The 17,814-nt window shown below is 40.3% G+C and overlaps 1 non-coding gene across 1 annotated transcript; it reads left to right on the plus strand.

Annotated features, from left to right (window-relative positions):
* Positions 1-753: 753 nt before the first annotated feature.
* On the plus strand, positions 754-857 carry LOC130978424 (small nucleolar RNA R71). Its single transcript, XR_009086069.1, has one exon. It is a non-coding gene; the product is annotated as a small nucleolar RNA R71 (small nucleolar RNA).
* The last annotated feature ends 16,957 nt before the right edge of the window (positions 858-17,814 follow it).

Below are 17,814 nucleotides of genomic sequence, written 5' to 3' on the forward strand. Positions count from 1 at the left end.
TATGGCCTTGCACTCTCTTTTTGGATTCTCTTCAGTATTGCTTGGGAGAGTACTAGGAGGAGTTTCAGTGACTTTCTTACTCAACTGGCCCACTTGTGCCTCTAAATTTCTAATGGAGGACCTTGTTTCACTCATGAAGCTTAAAGTGGCCTTAGACAGATCAGAGACTATATTTGCCAAGTTAGAGGTGCTCTGCTCAGAATTCTCTGTCTGTTGCTGAGAAGATGATGGAAAAGGCTTGCCATTGCTAAACCTATTTCTTCCACCATTATTAAAGCCTTGTTGAGGCTTTTGTTGATCCTTCCATGAGAAATTTGGATGATTTCTCCATGAAGAATTATAGGTGTTTCCATAAGGTTTACCCATGTAATTTACCTCTACCATTGCAGGGTTTTCAGGATCATAAGCTTCTTCTTTAGAAGATGCCTCTTTAGTACTGTTGGATGCATTTTGCCATCCATTCAGACTTTGAGAAATCATGTTGACTTGCTGAGTCAACATTTTGTTCTGAGCCAATATGGCATTCAGAGCATCAATTTCAAGAACTCCCTTCCTCTGAGGCATCCCATTATTCACGGAATTTCTCTCAGAAGTGTACATGAATTGGTTATTTGCAACCATTTCAATAAGTTCCTGAGCTTCTGCAGGCGTTTTCTTTAGGTGAATGGATCCACCTGCAGAGTGATCCAGTGATATCTTAGAGAACTCAGAAGACCATAATAGAATATATCTATCATCTTCCATTCTGAAAACATGTCAGAAGGACACTTTTTGGTCATTTGCTTGTATCTTTCCCAAGCTTCATAGAGGGATTCACCATCTTTTTTCTTGAAGGTCTAAACATCCACTCTAAGCTTGCTCAGCTTTTGAGGAGGTAAGAATTTAACCAAGAAGGCCATGATCAGCTTATCCCAAGAGTCCAGGCTATCCTGAGGTTGTGAGTCCAACCATGTTCTAGCTCTGTCTCTTACAGCAAAAGGGAAAAGCATGAGCCTGTAGACTTAGGGATCTACTCCATTAGTCTTAACAGTCTCACAGATCTGCAAGAACTCGGTTAAAAACTGGTAGGGATCTTCTGATGGAAGTCCATGAAACTTGCAGTTTTGTTGCATTAGAGCAACTAGTTGAGGTTTCAGCTCAAAATTGTTTGCTCCAATGGCCGGAATTGAGATGCTTCTTCCATCAAACTTGGAAGTAGGTGTTGTATAATCACCAAGCATCCTCCTTGCATTATTGTTGTTGGGTTCGGCTGCCATATCCTTTTCTTGTTCAAAAATTTCAGCAAGGTTGCCTTTGGATTGTTGTAATTTAGCTCTCTTAGTTTCCTCTTCAAAGTCCTTTCAGGTTCCGGATCAGCTTCAACAAGAATACATTTTTCCTTGTTCCTGCTCATATGAAAGAGAAGAGAAAAGAAAAAGAAGAGAAATCCTCTGTCACAGTATAGAGATTCCTTTATGTTAGTAGAAGAAGAAAGGGAATAAGAGTGAAGAAGAATGAATAATCCAAACACAAGGTGATGACAAGTCATCATATACCCATTTTTCAAGCTAATTTCACTTGTTTTGTTAGCATTTATGCACTTTCTTGCATCCTAAGTAAGTGATTTGGAGTGAAAATGCATAACTTCTATAAATCAAGCAACCACTATGAAATTAATGATAAATCATGAGGTTTAAGCTAATTTTAATTGCATTTTAATTGATTTATAAGCCTCTTGAATTTAGTGATACTTTGAGTGGTTGTTTTGGTTTATTGTAGGTGAAGAAAAGAAAAGAAAATGAAAAGCGTGGCCTAAGAAAGTGTAGCCAAGAAAAGGAAAGCGTGGCCGAATCAAGAAATAGCGTGCCGCAACACATAGGGGAAGCAACCTTGCCCTCCACAAGGGCAGAATGCCCTCTAGGAGGGCAGCATCAAGTGACCAAACAAAGAAAAGGCAACCTTGCCTTACCCACTCCAAGGGCAGAGCACAAAATGGTGCCTTGGAGCAAGGAGAAGCAAACTCTGCCCTGCCCTTGTGGAGAGCAGGATCGGGCTCCATGAGGAAGTAAATTAAGGCAAAATTATCAACTATGCAAGCCACAAGGTTCGAACAAAGAACCATGAGGAAGCCAAGCCTTGAGACCCACTACCATGCCAAGAAGCCAAAAAAATAAAACAGCGTGTTTGCACTCTCCCAGGATCGAACCCAAGGCGTGAAGGAAGGACCCTGCCCTGCCCTTGGCGCGGGCAGGGCAGCAATTGAACTAGGCGCACCAACTTTGCTTCCTGGCGCACCAAGATCTCATCCTGGCAGCATCGCGCGCGCACATTCCTTCCCTGGCGCACCAAAGCATTCCCGCCCTGCCCTTGGCGCGGGCAGGGCAGCGTCCCGCGCACCAACGTGCATCGCGCGCACGCGCGCGTTCCTCATCTCGCAGCACCAAGACGCATCATGGCCGCACCAACTCCAAGCACCAAGCATCAATTTTCTGCCCTGCCCTCCACAAGGGCAGGGCAGCCTCCTGGGAGTGGATTTCATGGGCCGGAAATTCAAATTAAATTCCCATTTTAATTCATTTCTTCACCAATTCAAAAGCCCATCCAAACCCCATTATCCAAGAATAGAAAGTGTATAAATAGTAGTTAGTTTGATGTAATTAGGACTTTTATGCTCACTTTTGAATTTTTACTTTTACCTTGGCTCTTGAATTTTCACTTTCACATTCCTTTGGAGCTTTGACTCTCTTGGAATTGTTCTTGAGAGAATTGGCCGAGACTTCAGAGGATCAAGGGAGAATTGATTGATCTCCTTCCTCAATTCCCTTGGGCAATGCTACTCTTCTGTTTTCTGAGTTGTGGATGTGTGAAATTGGGGAAATTCTGTCCCAATTCCCATTCTAGCTCTGTTTAAATTTGTTTTCTGCATAATTCACTTTCAATTCTGTTTTTCTATTGCTTCTTCTTTCATTTTCTGTCAATTGCTTAGTAACTTCAGATCTGGGAAGGAAATTGGGTTTTAGGCTCTGCTACCTAAGCCCTTGGGATCCTGAGATCACAAGTTCACTTTTGGTTCTTCTGTGAACCTTTACTGCACTTTAATTTCCTTGCTGTTTAAATTTCTGTTTGCTTCCAATTCAATTTCTGCTACCTTCATTACTGCAATTTACTTTTCCTTCGTTTAGATCCTGCAATCCCATTCCTCAATTCCCTTTTACATTCAAGCAATTTACATTACTTGCCATTTAAGTTACTGCAATTTACCTTTCTTGCACTTTAAGTTTCAGTTATTTAGTTTCTTGTTCTTTAAGATTCTGCAATTTTTCTTTCTTGCTCTCCAATTTACTGCCCATTTCCCTTTCCCCCTTTACATTTACTGTCATTTACTTTCTGTTAAACACAAATCACTCAACCAACACTTGATTTGCTTGACTAAACCACCACTAAGCTAAAATTGCTCAATCCTTCAATCCCTGTGGGATCGACCTCACTCTTGTGAGTTATTATTACTTGATGCGACCCGGTACACTTGCCGGTGAGTTTTGTGTTGGATCGTTTTCCACACATCAAGTTTTTGGCACCGTTGCCGGGGATTGAAATAGATTGACAATGATTAAGTGAAGTGGAGGTCTAGATTAAGCACTCTTTCTTTTCTGTTATTCTAACCCCTACTAACACACTAACTGTTTGAGAAATTGCCTCTATTAACTCACTAATAATTTATCTCAAACAATTGCACATAATTCTCAATCGTGTTGTTATTTGGTCATCCTGATTGTTTGCATATCACAGGAAATCAAGTTTCTACAGACTGAGGGTATCATGACATGAAGCCACCACTCATTACACTCATTAAGAACAATTGTTCTTATGAAGGAAATCCATCGGAAGATCCTCAGCAGCACATATCCACTTTTCTAAAGACTTGTAATGCAGTCAAAACCGATGGTTCAGATCATGACACTTATAAGATCCTGTTATTCCCCTTCTCATTAAAGGGTGAAGCTGCACAATGGTTTGAAACCTTTCCCCAAGGAAGTATCACTAGTTGGAATGATCTGGTTACCAAATTTCTGGCCAAATTCACCTCATCCAGACAGATCACCCAGCTGAAAGAGGAGGAGCATCTATTCACACAAGGGGACGAAGAACCACTCTTCAAGGCCTGGGAAAGATACAAGAGAGCAACTGATAAAGTAGGCTTCCGAGTTTTCTATGAAGGATTGACCCCAGAAACAAGAAAAGCAGTGGACTACTTCTCAGATGGCCTACTCAAAGCAACAACAAATGCTCAAGGAGTCACAGACTTCAATGACAAAGGAGTCAACAACCAACATCCATCTGAGAAACCACAAAATGAAAGCTCAGAAAAAGAAGTGGCAAATATTGAAGAGGTGAATTCGTTCAAGGACCAAGACAAACAAATGCACCATCAACCACAGCAAAACATAGAGTTGTCTGCTGCAATAAATGCTAAATTTCCACCATGGAGACCTCATTCTTATCTGAGAATGAGGGAGTCTCAACATCAAGAACAAGGAAGTTTCCATCAGGATAATTTCATGACCACAACCAATCAACATCTCCCACCCACTAATACCACCCAAAGCCAATACCCACAACACAGACACTTCCAAACCCATCTTAACTGGAGAAGGAATGAGTATCAAAATCACAGACCAAGGGAATTCCATTATAACAACCCGAACCTCATAAATCATCAAAGACACCATTACAGCAATAACAACCAGTACATGCCTCCACCACACCCACCCTTCTTACCATCAACATGTCATCACCAACCAGCCTCGCAAGACTCTCAGAGAATCACAAACTTGGAAATCCTAATGGAGAGAATGATGAAACATCAAGAAGAAACAACAAAGAACCAAGAGATGTTAATGAGAGGGCTTGAGAAGCAGATAGCTCAACTAGCAAAGCACTTTGCAGAAATGGGTGAGAAGAAATCAGATATTTTCTTCAAAACCAATGAAGATAAACCAACCAACAACAAAGATGCTACAAAGAAGGAAGGATGGAAAGGGATCATGGAGGACAACGAGAAAATACTGGACAAAGGAAGCACCAGCCAAGAACAATACAACAAGGAATTCTTTCAAAAGGAAGCAGAGGATAGAACTAAAGAAAAGAAAAAAATCCTCACTGGAAAGTTTTCACTAGGGGATCAAGTGATGATCAATATTCAACCCTTGAAGGTATCCCCACAGTTGTCTGAACACTACACGGTGACTAAGATCCTTTCACAAGAATGTATAGAAGTCATCAAAGAGGAAACCGGAAGGAAGTTCACAGTGAAGACAGACAAGCTAAGGCATTGTGATTTTCGACCTCCATGATAAGCGAAAATGAAGATGTCAAGCTAATGACAATAAAAGAGCGCTTGTTGGGAGGCAACCCAACCTGAGGTAGTTTCTTTTCATAGCTTTTCAATAAAGATGTTGAGTAATTGTGGTGCATTGCAAGGAGCTAAGTTTGGTGTTGCACACCAAAACAATTTGAAGGAGAATGAAAATTTCTAAGTTTGGTGTTCCACCAAAAAGATCATTTAATACATTCTCACCTCTTGCATGATTCTAGCTCCAAGTAATCAAACACATTATTCAACTGTTAAATTAGTTTCTAGCTTTTATTCCACTAACCTTTAGCAAGAACACATGGTTTCAAATATGGTTAATTTGTTACATCTGAGACAGTGGCAAAACAATTAAGTTTGGTGTTCACACACCAAAATCAATCCAGGAGCCACACTCAGTATTAAACATACTAACCATACAATCAAGAGCTTGAGAAGCAAGCAACTTTGAGGATTATGCAGGACATGAATCAACAATTGAAGACACTATGCATTTTGACTCAAAGGAAATACAGCAGAAAGAAAAATCAAAGGGCTGCAACTTCAAAGGTTGTATCTGAACTTAATCCTTGCTGCTGTGTACTGTTTCGGACATGGAAACCCTTGTGTATCTTGCTAAAGTGCTTATCTAGTTGCAAGTGAAATTGTTTGTGAAAATGATAAGTCTGCATAATGCTTGTATCCATCATTTAGCTTGAAAATTGCTTTGTTTCCCATATGCTTAAATAAAAGAGTTTGGTTTGAATTGAAAAGTAAAATATCCAATGTTGCATGAGTATGAATGGAAGTTGGTGGTGGCACATGTGTTTGATTAAATGCATAACTCATGAAATAAATGTTGCATAATATCATTCCCATTCAATTGTAAGTTAGCTTGCTGTTACAAAGACTCCTATCAATAATGAAACAACCCTTGGTAACAAAAACAGAAAGAAAAAGGAAGGAAAAAGCCAAAATGGCAAGAAAAAAAACAAAGAATAAAGGTTGGACACCAATGGTTTGAACCTTAGGATAAATGCCTGTCGTGTTCTTGTACTGAGATCTGCTTGGATGAGTAAATTCTAAGGGGTATTTTGAAACCCGGTCACTTAGATCAACTGATTTGGGATGGCCAATTGAAAATCCACAATAAAGAGCAACTTAGATACAAAGCACTTAGTGATCCAAAGAGATGCTGGGCATCAATGATCCTAGGAAGAATTAATGAGCTAAGTGTCTGTGGTGGAAAGATGTTGAGCAAAAGAAAAGAAAATGAAGCCAAAGGCTAAGCTGCAACATTTAACACCAAACCTCTTAAAGAATAAAAAGCTTGTTAAAGCATTATAAGCCAAGAAGAGTTAGCAAGGGAGTGAGTAAAAGGTGAGTCTTATAACAGCAAGTTTAGCAAGCCTTTGAAGAAAGATATGTATTACGCAGCAGTAACAATAAGTGAGTATCATTGTCTGCATAAATGCCCCATAAATTGAAGTTCTGCTATCTACATAATAAGGATTTGTGTTCTTTTCTTATTCATATCATTTACTCTTAGTTTTGATGCTTGCTTGGGGACAAGCAAGGTTTAAGTTTGGTGTTGAATGGCTTGAGTTCAAAGTTGTTTGCATTGACATTGGGAGGAAGAATGCTACTCCCACAGTGCTTGGCATTTGCAAATGTGTATGAAGCCAAGACTCTTCTCTGTTGGTCATTGTTGGCTCCTCCTCCTGGGTGATTGGTATCTCCTTCCATATCTTGGAATTCTTCCTCAGATTCTTCTTCTTCTCCAACAATATTCTTCCCTCTTTCAGCTCTTCTTATTCTCCGAAGAGTCCTTTGATCAGTTTCAGAGTGGATAGTAGAGGATCTTCCTATACCTGACATACAAACACACAACAATAAACACACAAACCCAGAGAGTTAACAAAACTTCAATCTATTGCTAGAATGAGGTTTTGGTTAGTTTAAGCAAAAATTCAAACAGTTAGTGTATTAGTAGGGGTTAGAATAACAGCAAAGAAAGAGTGCTTAATCTAGACCTCCACTTCACTTAATCATTGTCAATCTATTTCAATCCCCGGCAACGGCGCCAAAAACTTGATGTGTGGAAAACGATCCAACACAAAACTCACCGGCAAGTGTACCGGGTCGCATAAAGTAATAATAACTCACAAGAGTGAGGTCGATCCCACAGGGATTGAAGGATTGGGCAATTTTAGCTTAGTGGTGGTTTAGTCAAGCAAATCAAGTGTTGGTTGAGTGATTTGTGTTTACCAGAAAGTAAATGACAGTAAATGTAAAGGGGGAAAGGGAAATGGGCAGTAAATTGGAGAGCAAGAAAGAAAAATTGCAGAATCTTAAAGAACAAGAAACTAAATAACTGAAACTTAAAGTGCAAGAAAGGTAAATTGCAGTAACTTAAATGGCAAGTAATGTAAATTGCTTGAATGTAAAAGGGAATTGAGGAATGGGATTGCAGGATCTAAACGAAGGAAAAGTAAATTGCAGTAATGAAGGTAGCAGAAATTGAATTGGAAGCAAACAGAAATTTAAACAGCAAGGAAATTAAAGTGCAGTAAAGGTTCACAGAAGAACCAAAAGTGAACTTGTGATCTCAGGATCCCAAGGGCTTAGGTAGCAGAGCCTAAAACCCAATTTCCTTCCCAGATCTGAAGTTACTAAGCAATTGACAGAAAATGAAAGAAGAAGCAATAGAAAAACAGAATTGAAAGTGAATTATGCAGAAAACAAATTTAAACAGAGCTAGAATGGGAATTGGGACAGAATTTCCCCAATTTCACACATCCACAACTCAGAAAACAGAAGAGCAGAATTGCCCAAGGGAATTGAGGAAGGAGATCAATCAATTCTCCCTTGATCCTCTGAAGTCTCGGCCAATTCTCTCAAGAACAATTCCAAGAGAGTCAAAGCTCCAAAGGAATGTGAAAGTGAAAATTCAAGAGCCAAGGTAAAAGTAAAAATTCAAAAGTGAGCATAAGGGTCCTAATTACATCAAACTAACTCCTATTTATAAACTTTCTATTCTTGGATTTTGGGATTTGGATGGGCTTTTGGATTGGTGAAGAAATGAATTCAAATTAATTTTTAATTTGAATTTTGGCCCAAAAACCACTCCCAGGAGGCTGCCCTGCCCTTGTGGATGGCAGGGCAGAAAATTGATGCTTGGTGCTTGGAGTTGGTGCGGCCATGATGCGTCTTGGTGCTGCGTGGTGCGCGTTTGGCACGAGGTTGGTGCGCCAGAGGCTGCCCTGCCCGCGCCAAGGGCAGGGCGGGAAGGTTGGTGCGCCAGAACGTGAGGCATGCGTGCGCTTGGTGCTGCCAGATGAGGAACGCGCGCGTGCGCGCGATGCACGTTGGTGCGCGGGATGCTCCCTGCCCGCGCCAAGGGCAGGGCAGGAATGGTTTTGGTGCGCCAGGGAGCGTTGTGCGCGCGGATGGTGCTGCCAGGGGGCGTTCTTGGTGCGCCAGGAAGCAAAGTTGGTGCGCCTAGTTCAATTGCTGCCCTGCCCGCGCCAAGGGCAGGGCAGGGTCCTTCCTTCACGTCTTGGGTTCGATCCTGGGAGAGTGCAAACACGCTATTTTATTTTTTGGCTTCCTGGCACGGTAGTGGGTCTCAAGGCTTGGCTTCCTCATGGTTCTTTGTTCGAACCTTGTAGCATGCATAGGTGTCATTTTCCCTTGAATTTCTTTCCTCATGGAGCCCGATCCTGCTCTCCACAAGGGCAGGGCAGAGTTTGCTTCTCTTGGCTCCAAGGCACCATTTTGTGCTCTGCCCTTGGAGTGGGCAGGGCAAGGTTGCCTTGTCTTGGTTTGGTCACTTAATGCTGCCCTCCTAGAGGGCATTCTGCCCTTGTGGAGGGCAAGGTTGCTTCCCCTATGAGTTGCGGCACGCTATTTCTTGATTCGGCCACGCTTTCCTTTTCTTTTCTTTTCTTCACCTACAATAAACCAAAACAACCACTCAAAGTATCACTAAATTCAAGAGGCTTATAAATCAATTAAAATGCAATTAAAATTAGCTTAAACCTCATGATTTATCATTAATTTCATAGTGGTTGCTTGATTTAGAGAAGTTATGCATTTTCACTCCAAATCACTAACTTAGGATGCAAGAAAGTGCATAATTGCTAACAAAACAAGTGAAATTAGCTTGAAAAATGGGTATATGATGACTTGTCATCACAACACCAAACTTAAACCTTGCTTGTCCCCAAGCAAGCATCAAAACTAAGAGTAAATGATATGAATAAAAAAAGAACACAAATCCTTATTATGCAGATAGCAGAACTTCAATTTATGGGGCATTTATGCAGACAATGATACTCACTTATTGTTACTGCTGCATAATACATATCTTTCTTCAAAGGCTTGCTAAACTTGCTGTTATAAGACTCACCTTTTACTCACTCCCTTGCTAACTCTTCTTGGCTTATAATGCTTTAACAAGCTTTTTATTCTTTAAGAGGTTTGGTGTTAAATGTTGCAGCTTAGCCTTTGGCTTCATTTTCTTTTCTTTTGCTCAACATCTTTCCACCACAGACACTTAGCTCATTAATTCTTCCTAGGATCATTGATGCCCAGCATCTCTTTGGATCACTAAGTGCTTTGTATCTAAGTTGCTCTTTATTGTGGATTTTCAATTGGCCATCCCAAATCAGTTGATCTAAGTGACCGGGTTTCAAAATACCCCTTAGAATTTACTCATCCAAGCAGATCTCAGTACAAGAACACCACAGGCATTTGTCCTAAGGTTCAAACCATTGGTGTCCAACCTTTATTCTTTGTTTTTTTTCTTGCCATTTTGGCTTTTTCCTTCCTTTTTCTTTCTGTTTTTGTTACCAAGGGTTGTTTCATTATTGATAGGAGTCTTTGTAACAGCAAGCTAACTTACAATTGAATGGGAATGATATTATGCAACATTTATTTCATGAGTTATGCATTTAATCAAACACATGTGCCACCACCAACTTCCATTCATACTCATGCAACATTGGATATTTTACTTTTCAATTCAAACCAAACTCTTTTATTTAAGCATATGGGAAACAAAGCAATTTTCAAGCTAAATGATGGATACAAGCATTATGCAGACTTATCATTTTCACAAACAATTTCACTTGCAACTAGATAAGCACTTTAGCAAGATACACAAGGGTTTCCATGTCCGAAACAGTACACAGCAGCAAGGATTAAGTTCAGATACAACCTTTGAAGTTGCAGCCCTTTGATTTTTCTTTCTGCTGTATTTCCTTTGAGTCAAAATGCATAGTGTCTTCAATTGTTGATTCATGTCCTGCATAATCCTCAAAGTTGCTTGCTTCTCAAGCTCTTGATTGTATGGTTAGTATGTTTAATACTGAGTGTGGCTCCTGGATTGATTTTGGTGTGTGAACACCAAACTTAATTGTTTTGCCACTGTCTCAGATGTAACAAATTAACCATATTTGAAACCATGTGTTCTTGCTAAAGGTTAGTGGAATAAAAGCTAGAAACTAATTTAACAGTTGAATAATGTGTTTGATTACTTGGAGCTAGAATCATGCAAGAGGTGAGAATGTATTAAATGATCTTTTTGGTGGAACACCAAACTTAGAAATTTTCATTCTCCTTCAAATTGTTTTGGTGTGCAACACCAAACTTAGCTCCTTGCAATGCACCACAATTACTCAACATCTTTATTGAAAAGCTATGAAAAGAAACTACCTCAGGTTGGGTTTCCTCCCAACAAGCGCTCTTTTATTGTCATTAGCTTGACATCTTCATTTTTGCTTATCATGGAGGTCGAAAATCACAGTGCCTTAGCTTGTCTGTCTTCACTGTGAACTTCCTTCCGGTTTCCTCTTTGATGACTTCTATACATTCTTGTGAAAGGATCTTAGTCACCGTGTAGTGTTCAGACAACTGTGGGGATACCTTCAAAGGTTGAATATTGATCATCACTTGATCCCCTAGTGAAAACTTTCCAGTGAGGATTTTTTTCTTTTCTTTAGTTCTATCCTCTGCTTCCTTTTGAAAGAATTCCTTGTTGTATTGTTCTTGGCTGGTGCTTCCTTTGTCCAGTATTTTCTCGTTGTCCTCCATGATCCCTTTCCATCCTTCCTTCTTTGTAGCATCTTTGTTGTTGGTTGGTTTATCTTCATTGGTTTTGAAGAAAATATCTGATTTCTTCTCACCCATTTCTGCAAAGTGCTTTGCTAGTTGAGCTATCTGCTTCTCAAGCCCTCTCATTAACATCTCTTGGTTCTTTGTTGTTTCTTCTTGATGTTTCATCATTCTCTCCATTAGGATTTCCAAGTTTGTGATTCTCTGAGAGTCTTGCGAGGCTGGTTGGTGATGACATGTTGATGGTAAGAAGGGTGGGTGTGGTGGAGGCATGTACTGGTTGTTATTGCTGTAATGGTGTCTTTGATGATTTATGAGGTTCGGGTTGTTATAATGGAATTCCCTTGGTCTGTGATTTTGATACTCATTCCTTCTCCAGTTAAGATGGGTTTGGAAGTGTCTGTGTTGTGGGTATTGGCTTTGGGTGGTATTAGTGGGTGGGAGATGTTGATTGCTTGTGGTCATGGAATTATCCTGATGGAAACTTCCTTGTTCTTGATGTTGAGACTCCCTCATTCTCAGATAAGAATGAGGTCTCCATGGTGGAAATTTAGCATTTATTGCAGCAGACAACTCTATGTTTTGCTGTGGTTGATGGTGCATTTGTTTGTCTTGGTCCTTGAACGTATTCACCTCTTCAATATTTGCCACTTCTTTTTCTGAGCTTTCATTTTGTGGTTTCTCAGATGGATGTTGGTTGTTGACTCCTTTGTCATTGAAGTCTGTGACTCCTTGAGCATTTGTTGTTGCTTTGAGTAGGCCATCTGAGAAGTAGTCCACTGCTTTTCTTGTTTCTGGGGTCAATCCTTCATAGAAAACTCGGAAGCCTACTTTATCAGTTGCTCTCTTGTATCTTTCCCAGGCCTCATATAAGCTCTCGGCCTCCAATTGAGTGAATGTTTGAACCTCTGTCTTCAACCTTAGGACTCTTTGAGGAGGGTAGAATTTGGCAAGGAACTTGCTCACCAAGTCATCCCAAGTGTTGATGCTTTCTTTTGGAAAGGTCTCTAGCCATTGAGTTGCTTTATCTCTAAGAGAAAATGGAAAGAGTAGCAACTTGTAGCTGTCAGGAGGTACCCCATTTGTTTTCACCGTATCACAGATTCTCAAGAAGGTAGACAAATGTTGATTTGGATCCTCCAAGGGCCCTCCTCCAAAAGAACAATTGTTTTGAACCAGAGTGATGAGTTGTGGCTTGAGTTCAAAGTTGTTTGCATTGACATTGGGAGGAAGAATGCTACTCCCACAGTGCTTGGCATTTGCAAATGTGTATGAAGCCAAGACTCTTCTCTGTTGGTCATTGTTGGCTCCTCCTCCTGGATGATTGGTATCTCCTTCCATATCTTGGAATTCTTCCTCAGATTCTTCTTCTTCTCCAACAATATTCTTCCCTCTTTCAGCTCTTCTTATTCTCCGAAGAGTCCTTTGATCAATTTCAGAGTGAATAGTTGAGGATCTTCCTATACCTGACATACAAACACACAACACTAAACACACAAACCCAGTAATACTATGGAACTTCAATCTGTAGCTAGAATGAAGTTCTGGTTGGTTAGTTTAAGAAAAAACTCAAACAGTTAATGTGTTAGTAAGAGTTAGAATAACAGAAAAAAAGAAAAATGCTTAATCTAGACCTCCACTTCACTTAATCATTGTCAATCTATTTCAATCTCCGGCAACGGCGCCAAAAACTTGATGTGTGGAAAACGATCCAACACAAAACTCACCGGCAAGTGTACCGGGTCGCATCAAGTAATAATAACTCACAAGAGTGAGGTCGATCCCACAGGGATTGAAGGATTGAGCAATTTTAGCTTAGTGGTGGTTTAGTCAAGCAAATCAAGTGTTGGTTGAGTGATTTTTGTTTAACAGAAAGTAAATGACAGTAAATGTAAAGGGGGAAAGGGAAATGGGCAGTAAATTGGAGAGCAAGAAAGAAAAATTGCAGAATCTTAAAGAACAAGAAACTAAATAACTGAAACTTAAAGTGCAAGAAAGGTAAATTGCAGTAACTTAAATGGCAAGTAATGTAAATTGCTTGAATGTAAAAGGGAATTGAGGAATGGGATTGCAGGATCTAAACGAAGGAAAAGTAAATTGCAGTAATGAAGGTAGCAGAAATTAAATTGGAAGCAAACAGAAATTTAAACAGCAAGGAAATTAAAGTGCAGTAAAGGTTCACAGAAGAACCAAAAGTGAACTTGTGATCTCAGGATCCCAAGGGCTTAGGTAGCAGAGCCTAAAACCCAATTTCCTTCCCAGATCTGAAGTTACTAAGCAATTGACAGAAAATGAAAGAAGAAGCAATAGAAAAACAGAATTGAAAGTGAATTATGCAGAAAACAAATTTAAACAGAGCTAGAATGGGAATTGGGACAGAATTTCCCCAATTTCACACATCCACAACTCAGAAAACAGAAGAGCAGAATTGCCCAAGGGAATTGAGGAAGGAGATCAATCAATTCTCCCTTGATCCTCTGAAGTCTCGGCCAATTCTCTCAAGAACAATTCCAAGAGAGTCAAAGCTCCAAAGGAATGTGAAAGTGAAAATTCAAGAGCCAAGGTAAAAGTAAAAATTCAAAAGTGAGCATAAGGGTCCTAATTACATCAAACTAACTCCTATTTATAAACTTTCTATTCTTGGATTTTGGGATTTGGATGGGCTTTTGGATTGGTGAAGAAATGAATTCAAATTAATTTTAATTTGAATTTTGGCCCAAAAACCACTCCCAGGAGGCTGCCCTGCCCTTGTGGATGGCAGGGCAGAAAATTGATGCTTGGTGCTTGGAGTTGGTGCGGCCATGATGCGTCTTGGTGCTGCGTGGTGCGCGTTTGGCACGAGGTTGGTGCGCCAGAGGCTGCCCTGCCCGCGCCAAGGGCAGGGCGGGAAGGTTGGTGCGCCAGAACGTGAGGCATGCGTGCGCTTGGTGCTGCCAGATGAGGAACGCGCGCGTGCGCGCGATGCACGTTGGTGCGCGGGATGCTCCCTGCCCGCGCCAAGGGCAGGGCAGGAATGGTTTTGGTGCGCCAGGGAGCGTTCTTGGTGCGCCAGGAAGCAAAGTTGGTGCGCCTAGTTCAATTGCTGCCCTGCCCGCGCCAAGGGCAGGGCAGGGTCCTTCCTTCACGTCTTGGGTTCGATCCTGGGAGAGTGCAAACACGCTATTTTATTTTTTGGCTTCCTGGCACGGTAGTGGGTCTCAAGGCTTGGCTTCCTCATGGTTCTTTGTTCGAACCTTGTAGCATGCATAGGTGTCATTTTCCCTTGAATTTCTTTCCTCATGGAGCCCGATCCTGCTCTCCACAAGGGTAGGGCAGAGTTTGCTTCTCTTGGCTCCAAGGCACCATTTTGTGCTCTGCCCTTGGAGTGGACAGGGCAAGGTTGCCTTGTCTTGGTTTGGTTACTTAATGCTGCCCTCCTAGAGGGCATTCTGCCCTTGTGGAGGGCAAGGTTGCTTCCCTCATTAGTTGCGGCACGCTTCTCTCCTCTTTGGCCACGCTTTCCTTTTCTTGTGTCACGCTTCTTAGGCCACGCTTTTCATTTTCTTTTCTTTTCTTCACCTACAATAAACCAAAACAACCACTCAAAGTATCACTAAATTCAAGAGGCTTATAAATCAATTAAAATGCAATTAAAATTAGCTTAAACCTCATGATTTATCATTAATTTCATAGTGGTTGCTTGATTTAGAGAAGTTATGCATTTTCACTCCAAATCACTAACTTAGGATGCAAGAAAGTGCATAAATGCTAACAAAACAAGTGAAATTAGCTCGAATAATGGGTATATGATGACTTGTCATCACAACACCAAACTTAAACCTTGCTTGTCCCCAAGCAAGCATCAAAACTAAGAGTAAATGAAATGAATAAGAAAAGAATACACATCCTTATTATGCAGATAGCAGAACTTCAATTTATGGGGCATTTATGCAGACAATGATACTCACTTATTGTTGCTGCTGCATAATACACATTTTGCATCAAAGGTTTGCTAAACTTGCTGTCATAAGACTCACCTCTTGATTACTCCCTTGGTAACTTTTCTTGGCTTACAATGCTTTAACAAGCTTTTTATTCTTTTAGAGGTTGGGTGTCAAATGCTGCAGCATAGCCTTTGGCTTTATTTTCTTTTCTTTTGCTCAACATCTTTCCACCACAGACACTTAGCTCATTAATTCTTCCTAGGATCATTGATGCCCAGCATCTCTTTGGATCACTAAGTGCTTTGTATCTAAGTTGCTCTTTATTGTGGATTTTCAATTGGCCATCCCAAATCAGTTGATCTAAGTGACCGGGTTTCAAAATACCCCTTAGAATTTACTCATCCAAGCAGATCTCAGTACAAGAACACCACAGGCATTTGTCCTAAGGTTCAAACCATTGGTGTCCAACCTTTATTCTTTGTTTTTCTTGCCATTTTGGCTTTTTCCTTTCTCTTTTCCTTTCTGTTTTTGTTACCAAGGGTTTTTTCATTATTGATAAAAGTCTTTATAACAGCAAGCTAACTTTCAATTGAATGAGAATGATATTATGCAACACTTATTCCATGAGTTATGCATTTAATCAAACACATATGCCACCACCAACTTCCATTCATACTCATGCAACATTGGATATTTTACTTTTCAATTCAAACCAAACTCTTTTATTTAAGCATATGGGAAACAAAGCAATTTTCAAGCTAAATGATGGATACAAGCATTATGCAGACTTATCATTTTCACAAACAATTTCACTTGCAACTAGATAAGCACTTTAGCAAGATACACAAGGGTTTCCATGTCCGAAACAGTACACAGCAGCAAGGATTAAGTTCAGATACAACCTTTGAAGTTGCAGCCCTTTGATTTTTCTTTCTGCTGTATTTCCTTTGAGTCAAAATGCATAGTGTCTTCAATTGTTGATTCATGTCCTGCATAATCCTCAAAGTTGCTTGCTTCTCAAGCTCTTGATTGTATGGTTAGTATGTTTAATACTGAGTGTGGCTCCTGGATTGATTTTGGTGTGTGAACACCAAACTTAATTGTTTTGCCACTGTCTCAGATGTAACAAATTAACCATATTTGAAACCATGTGTTCTTGCTAAAGGTTAGTGGAATAAAAGCTAGAAACTAATTTAACAGTTGAATAATGTGTTTGATTACTTGGAGCTAGAATCATGCAAGAGGTGAGAATGTATTAAATGATCTTGTTAGTGGAACACCAAACTTAGAAGTTTTCATTCTCCCTCAAATTATTTTGGTGTGCAACACCAAACTTAGCTCCTTGCAATCCATACCAATTGTTCAACATTTTTATTGAAAAAGCTATGAAAAGAAACTACCTTAGGTTGGGTTGCCTCCCAACAAGCGCTCTTTTATTGTCATTAGCTTGACATCTTCATTTTTGCTTCAGGAGGGATTCAGGTTCTGGACCTCCTTTTCTTTGTTCCATTGCCCACCTAGGTACAGCTTTGCTCTATGACCATTTGCTGTAAATTGATTCTTTGTTGCCTCATCTAGTAGCTCAATACTCCCATAAGGAAAAACCTTAGTCACCAAGTATGGACCAGTCCATTTAGACTTAAGTTTGCCAGGGAATATCTTGAGCCGTGAATTATACAAGAGTACTTGTTGTCCTGGTTTGAACTCTTTCTTCAAAATCTTCCTGTCATGCCATCTCTTGGCTTTCTCCTTGTATATCTTAGTATTTTCATAGGCTTCTAGCCTAAACTCATCTAGCTCATTCAGCTGCAACAATCTTTTCTCTCCTGATGCTTCAGAATCCAAATTTAGAAGCTTGGTGGCCCAAAAGGCTTTGTGCTCAAGCTCTACAGGGAGATGACAAGCTTTGCCATATAACAGTTGAAATGGGGACTTCCCAATGGGAGTTTTAAAAGCTGTTCGGTATGCCCAAAGTGCATCTTCCAACTTCCTAGCCCAATCCTTTCTTGTGCTACCAACTGTTTTTTCTAGGATCTTCTTTAGTTCCCTGTTTGCTAATTCTGCTTGACCATTAGTTTGGGGATAATATGGTGTGGCTACCTTATGAATAACTCCATATTTGTGGAGAAGTTTCTCCATTTGTCTATTACAAAAATGGCCACCACCATCACTGATGAGACCCTTGGGTACTCCATATCTGGTAAAAATGTGCTTTTTCAAGAATTGAAGAACCACTTGTGCATCACAGGTAGTTGTGGCTATGGCTTCCACCCATTTTGAAACATACTCCACTGCTACCAAGATATATTTGAATGAATAAGAAGGGGGAAAGGGTCCCATGAAATCAATGCCCCATAGATCAAACAATTCTACTTCCAAAATGAAGTTCTGTGGCATCTCATTCCTTTTTGTTATTCCTCCTGCTCTTTGGCATTCGTTACATTG

Source organism: Arachis stenosperma, chromosome 4, assembly GCF_014773155.1.
Source record: "Arachis stenosperma cultivar V10309 chromosome 4, arast.V10309.gnm1.PFL2, whole genome shotgun sequence".
In the NCBI taxonomy this organism is placed as follows: Eukaryota; Viridiplantae; Streptophyta; class Magnoliopsida; order Fabales; family Fabaceae; genus Arachis; species Arachis stenosperma.